We start from the raw sequence: 7,587 nt of genomic DNA, 5'->3' as shown, positions 1-7,587 counted from the left end.
GCTCGAGGACGAACAAGAGTCTAAGTGTGGGGTGTTGATAATCGGCTTAATGTATGCATATTTTAATATATATCGCCTCATATTTTACTCATGTCTCGACGATTTGAGATGTTTAATATAATTATTTGTGCTAAATTTTGGTATTTCTATGTGTAGGAATCATTCGGATACAATTTGGGACGAAAGGGCGCGAATTAGAGCAAAATCGGGACAAAATCGCAAAAAAGGAGATTTGAGGGCTACAGCCAGTGTGGGGCGCTAGCTGTGGCGCAATTTACAGAAGTCAAAATGTTTGAGCGCCAGGGCCAGCGCCCCACGCTGCCCTGGGCGCTCAAGACAGAAAGTGTCCTTTTTCGACTATCGGTTATTTCGACCCCTAGACGCCCCAACTCATATAAAAGCCAACCTAAACCTATTTTTGAGGGGGAGGGACGTGATTTAGAGAGATTTAGAGAAAGGAGAGAGGCGCAAAACACTCGAAAGCAAGGATTTGATCAATTCTTCCATCCCTTTCCTAGTATTCATTGATTTTATGTTTGAAAATATTATTTTTGATGATTGTATGAATATGTGTGGCTAAGAAACTTATTGTTCTAGGGTCATGGGTATACATGAATGTTGATATTTGAAGTTTAATTTGACGAAGTTGATTTTATCATATTGGGTTGTTTATTTAATTCTATTTTTAATTATTTTGCTGAGTAGCTAACAGTGAAATACTATCTACGAATCTAGAGTTGAACTCGAAAGTGGGAACTCTAGATTGCATATAGAATTAAATAGAGCAAGTTCTTAAACCCGGACACCGATCGGGGAACGGATTCGCAATTAGGATAGACATATACCTAATTGCCTTGCTCGGTTGCAATACAGGAATTGTAAATGCGTTCTTGTTAATCTTAATTCCATAGACATATAGGTATTAAGTTAGCTTAAATAGGCGAGTAAGGACTCGACAGATTCTTATGAGTAATATCAACCCTGTCAATCAACAATCCAGATAAATCAATTAGTTATTTTAAGCTAAGAATGCAACATGATTGTTAGATAACCCGTGACCCTGGAATATTATCTCCTATTGATTTTAATTGAAAACTATTTAAGTGTTGTGTTGATTTCTAGTATTTCATTACTTGATAGTTTTTAGGTAGTAAATTAGACAATTATCTATTTTATAAGAAATCGCTTGAATCAATAAGTTATTTGAGTTTGAATTAGTCAAAAGTTAATCATAAGTCTTCGTGGGAACGATACGTTATTCACTACTCTATTACTTGACGACCACGTATACTTGCGTGAGTGTATTTGGTCCCAACAAAAAGTAACAAAATGAGAACCCAATTAAGTCCTTATTGTTGGCTTGTCTGACAGTGGTGTCCAGCGCCATCACGACCTTTATGGATTTTGAGTCATGACAATATACAATTGAACTAACTTCCTTTAATTCTAACGTATTTGTTCCACGTTTAGCTAGAGGAAAGTTTAGAATATTTAGTTTTAGGATTTACTTTTTCTTATTGATTCAAAATTCTACTTCTTCCACTATTAAGTCTCTATTCTACTACACCTCTTTATCTTAACGTGTCTATTTTCAGTTGTGTCCTTCCATTATAAGTTCTTGTGAATACTAATATAAATAGTTAAGGATATAAAAATCGATTAATATTTTAGAGATATTTTAGTCACTCAACATTTAGCACGAAACATTCGTACTTTTATAATAATATAGATAGATAGATATAGATAGATATATAGTAGCCCTAACTATTCTAAAAATGTTTATTTAAGTCAATAAGCACATATATTTTGAGTTAAATATTATAAATATTTTAATTTGGAAACTTGTGTTAGATTGGACTTATTTCTAGATTTTGAGTATGTAATATTGAGTAACGTAAACATGGAAATTGGATTGTATCTAAATTTCTTTTTCATATTAATATTTTTTTAATAACATACTTGCTCTGTCCCATTTTATATTGCATATTTTTTAGTTCGTTAAAAAAAGAACGACATATTTTATATTTAAAAATATTTTAATTATAAATTTATCATTTTACACTTAATGAGATGATTTACAGTGCACAAATATCTACGATTTTAACTTTCTTAAAATATATGGCCAGTTAAATGATAGCCACATAAATTAGAACAGATTGAGTACTATTTTTCCAATAATAAAAAATCAATACTATTTAAAGTAGTAAAAGGGAACATGAGAAAAATATCTTAAGACCATCTATGAATTGTAGCCTTACAGCAAAATTTAACAATTCCGCAATATTCATGTAACGGATCTTGCAGTTTGAACAATTACAAAGTTGACATATGTTTGTGACAAGTTGCGATTTTATCCAATATGAAATTGTATTTTTAAATCATGTGATGAATACACATAGATTGAACTTTGAAATCAGAAGAAAACAAAAAAAAGAACAATGAAAAGAAAGTATTTAATAAAACAAATTCATGTCGACATAGTGAACTTTCATATCCTATCAACATAGATTCTCTAGCAAAATCAAAATCTGGAATAAAAATAAATTCATAAAGAAAGCATGCAACAAAAATTTCCTGAAAGTAGCAAGAAATCATCCGACTTGAACATTAGATGAAGCAAACAAAAATAGAGGAAGCGTACTACTCCTCCACATATTATTCCTCTTTGATGATCTATGGCCGGGATGATGCCTTAACCCCAAGGTGACGTTTGATTTTAAAAAAAAAGGAACGTGCACTCCAATTACTTCGCCTATATAATTCTTATCTTACGATGAACAAAACATACTTATAACAAAAAAATCTCTTTTTTGGCTTGGTTCAAATTTTCCTTGAATTCAACTTAGCCTCTATGTTTTGCAATGACCTCTATGTTTTGCAATGAAAGTCTCTCACTGGAATCAAAAGTTTGTTCACATACCACAAATGAAACCTTTTTTTAAAAAAAATTTAAATTTTAAACCTTAACGAAGATAAGATGACTATAATAAGGAGTATTGGATTCGAAGCAATAGCTATTGTTTTAGTTGAGTAGGACAATTAATTATCATGATTCTAGTTATAATGAAATTCAATTTTTGTTTCCTACAATAATTATAATACCACGTGAGTTGGTCGAAGTAAATGCCGACACCAACATATGATAATTTTATTTGGACTCTAATTAATGAAATATACCTTTTATGTCTTCGTACATTAAATGGTGTATGATATTTTAAATGTTAAGGGATAGAGAGGCTGTTTCCGATAGAAACTCGGCTTCCCCCTTCCAAGAACTCCTCACCTTGCTCTTGAGATGACTCGAACTCACAACCTCTTGGTTGGAAGTAGAGGGTGCTTACCACTAGAGCAACCTACTCTTGTCATATAGTATATAGAATAGAATAGATAGGAATACTTCCTATACCATTACACGGGTAAGCTGAAGCTAATTGGGCTGTGTCGCGGATCAATTTGGGCTATTAACTGTAGAACCCATCAGAGAAGCAAACCGTTCTTGCCCAACGGGTCGGGTGAGTTAAGTTTCCTTGGGCCAGTATTGGCAACCCTACTTAAGCCTAGCCAAGCAACCCTCCTCATTTTTCAAAGTCTAGGGCAAAGCTGTGAAAGAAAATGCGGAAGTTTGATCACCGACATAGGGAGAAGTCTATGCAAATGTCTTGGAACTACATCTATTAAGTGCACGGCATTCGCGTAGAATTCTCTTACCCGTTCCTTTGTTCCTCTTTGTTGGGATGGATGTTGGATGAGGAATATTTTCCAATTATTGAAGAAGCAAATATGTGATTTTGTTGTGATCTTGACAATTGTGGGGGAACAAACTAGTTTGGAATGCTAAAGGAGTACTTCTCTGTAAGATTTGTTAACTTTAAATTAGGCTAGATCTAGGAAGGATGATGAGATGGGACATATAGGATCAGATCGTACCCACAACTCTCGTCCTAAACGGGTTCAATATGGCATGCGAAACCATCAAAGGTGAGATAGTCCTACCAATAAATGTGGCCGGAACCATCCAGGAAATAAAGTTTCACGTGATCGAAGGCGATATGAGATATAATGCCCTTTTTGGAAGGCCATGGATCCACAACATGAGAGTTGTGCCTTCGACCCTACACCAGGCCCTCAAATTCCCGACGTCGGAAGGTGTCAAAACGGTGTACGGAGAACAACCAGCCGCGAAAGAAATGTTCGCCGTCGACGAAGCTAAACCAGTGTCCTCACTTTCGCCGATAAAAGGATCGGGCCCGAAAGGAGAACGGGACAACAAATAGCAATCACAGGCATCGGCTTCAACCAAGTCAGACAACCAGAAAATCGAAGAGGATGGTGATCAAAGGGTCCCTCGATCATTCGTGATTCCCGATGACTCCGACGCCACAAAATCGACGATCGAAGAGCTAGAGCAAGTCATATTAATCAAGCACCGGCCCAAGCGAAAGGTATACTTGGGAACGAGGTTGAGCCCTGAACTCAGGAAGAAACTCGTTCAATTTCTTATCGATAACATCGATTGTTTTGTCTGGTCCCATTTAGATATAACAGGGATCCTGCTGGACATAACGACGCATCAGCTAAGTTTGGACCCCAGGTTCAGACCGGTGAAGCAAAAGAGAAGACCCCAGTCCGATAGAAAGTACGCATTCATAAAGGACGAGGTAACCAAGCTTCTTAAAGTAGGGTCCATTCGGGAGGTGAAATATCCTGAATGGTTAGCCAACGTAGTTGTAGTCCCTAAAAAAGGGGACAAACTTAGAATGTGCATGGACTATAAGAATTTGAACAAAGCATCCCCAAAGATTCCTTTCCGCTGCCCAATATCGATCGCATGATCGATGACACAGCCGGCCCCGAGATTCTCACTTTTCTCGATGCCTATTCCGGGTATAATCAAATCCAGATGAACCCGGAGGACCAGAAAAAGACTTCATTTGTCACCAAATATGGAACGTATTGTTATAATGTGATGCCCTTCGGGCTAAAAAACGCAGGGGCTACTTACCAATGCCTAGTAAATAAAATGTTCGAAAAACAAATAGGAAAATCAATGGAAGTTTATATTGATGATATGTTAGTTAAGTCCCTGCGTGCAGAGGACCATTTAATTCATTTACAGGAAATGTTCGAGATTTTAAGAAAATACAACATGAAGCTCAACCCCGAGAAATGTGCTTTCGGGGTCGGTTCGGACAAGTTCCTCGGCTTCATGGTGTCATATCGGGGAATAGAGATTAACCTCGATAAAATCAAGGCCATCGAAGACATCATCATTGTGGACAGTGTGAAGGCCGTACAAAGGCTAACGGGTTGGATTGCCGCCTTAAGCCGGTTCATCTCAAGATCATCTGATCGAAGTCATAAATTTTTCTCTCTACTCAAAAAGAAGAACGATTTTTCTTGGACCCCGGAGTGCCAACAAGTATTAGAAGAACTAAAGCGATATCTATCAAGCGCTCCACTGCTTCACACTCCAAAAACAGGCGAGAAACTTTATTTGTACTTGGCAGTATCGGAAGTCGCCGTAAGCGGTGTCCTAGTTCGAGAAGAGCAAGGTACGCAATTCCCCATTTATTATACGAGTTGAACCTTAGGAGAGGCGGAAACTAAATATCCGCTCCTAGAAAAATTAGCACTTGCATTGATAAGCGCCTCAAGAAAGTTAAGGCCGTACTTTCAATTTCAACCCATATGTGTATTGTCCACTTACCCGCTTCGTAATATTTTGCACAAACCCGAGTTATCAGGTCGACTGGCCAAATGGGTCATCAAACTCAGTGGGTACGATATCGAATATCAACCCCGCACGGCCATCAAGTCTCAAATTGTAGCAGACTTCGTGGCCGATTTCACACCAGCCCTCGTACCCGAAGTCGAAAAGGAACTATTGAAGTCAGGTACATCATCAGGGGTATGGATCCTTTATACGGACGGGGCTTCGAACGTAAAAGGGTCCGGGCTGGGCATAGTTTTGAAACCACCCACGGGTAGCACTATTAGGCAATCTATTAAAACTATCAGGTTGACTAACAATGAGGCCGAGTATAAAGCCATGATTGCAGGTCTCGAGCTAGCTAGGAACTTGGAAACAGAAGTCATTGAAGCCAACTGCGACTCCTTGTTGGTGGTGAGTTAAGTAAACAAAACCTTCGAAGTTCGAGAAGGTAGGATGCAAAGGTATTTAGATAAACTGCTTATCACTTTGCGCCATTTCAAATAATAGACTTTACGGCATGTACCACGGGAACAGAATAATGAGGCCGATGCGCTTGCGAATTTGGGGTTGTCGGTCGAGGTAGATGATACGGGCTCGGGGAATGTTGTTCAACTTTCGAGATCAGTAATTGAAGAAGTTCACGCCGAAATAAATTCTACAAGCTTAACCTGGGATTGGAGAAACAAGTATATTGAATACTTGAAAAGTGGAAAACTCCCATCGGACCCTAAAGATTTCAAAACCCTGCGGACCAAAGCTGCTCGATTCACGTTGGCTTCAGACAGAACGCTGTACCGAAGAACATTCGATGGACCGTTAGCGGTATGCTTGGGTCCGGGGGATGTCGATTACATCTTACGGTAAGTGCATGAGGGTACTTGCGGGAATCACTCTGGAGCTGATATATTAGTCCGAAAAATAATCAGAGCAGGGTATTATTGGATCGATATGGGCAAAGATACGAAAGAATTTGTTCGTAAATGTGACAAATGTCAAAGGTTCGCATCGATGATCCACCAGCCCAGAGAGCAACTCCACTCAGTCCTATCCCCGTGGCCATTCATAAAATGGGGAATGGATATCGTCGGCCCTCTGCCATCGACCCCAGGTAAAGCCAAATTCATTTTGTTTATGACTGACTATTTTTCTAAATGGGTTGAAGCACAGGCGTTCGAGAAAATAAGAGAGAAAGAAGTTATAGACTTTATTTGGATCATATAATATGTCGGTTCGGGATACCCGCCGAAATAGTATGTGACAATGGAAAATAATTCGTTGGCTGCAAAGTAACAAGATTCCTCGAAGACCACAAGATAAGAAGGATATTGTCTACCCCATACCACCCCAGTGGAAATGGGCAGGCCGAATCAACAAACAAAACTGTCATTCAAAACTTAAAGAAGAGGTTGAACGACGCTAAAGGGAGATGGAGAGAAATCCTGCCCGAAGTCCTTTGGGCATATCGGACAACGTCAAAATCCAGTACGAGGGCAACCCCATTCCCCTTAGTGTATGGATCTGAAGCATTGATACCAGTCGAGGTTGGTGAACCCAGTGCCAGATTTTGATTCGCTATGGAAGAATCAAATAATGAGGCTATGAATACAAGCCTCGAACTATCGGACGAAAGACGAGAAGCTGCTCTCGTCCGAATGGCTACCCAAAAGCAGCGAATCAAAAGATATTATAATCGAAGAACCAAGCTCCGCCATTTCAAGACTGGGGACTTAGTGTTGAGAAAAATTACCATCAATACCCAAAATCCGAATGAAGGGAAGCTAGGATCGAATTGGGAAGGACCATATCAGGTACTCGAGGACATCGGAAAGGGGTCGTACAGGATCGTCATTATAAACGGCAAACAGCTATCAAGC

Source organism: Nicotiana tomentosiformis, chromosome 8, assembly GCF_000390325.3.
Source record: "Nicotiana tomentosiformis chromosome 8, ASM39032v3, whole genome shotgun sequence".
Taxonomy (NCBI): domain Eukaryota; kingdom Viridiplantae; phylum Streptophyta; class Magnoliopsida; order Solanales; family Solanaceae; genus Nicotiana; species Nicotiana tomentosiformis.
This window is presented reverse-complemented; position numbering follows the sequence as displayed.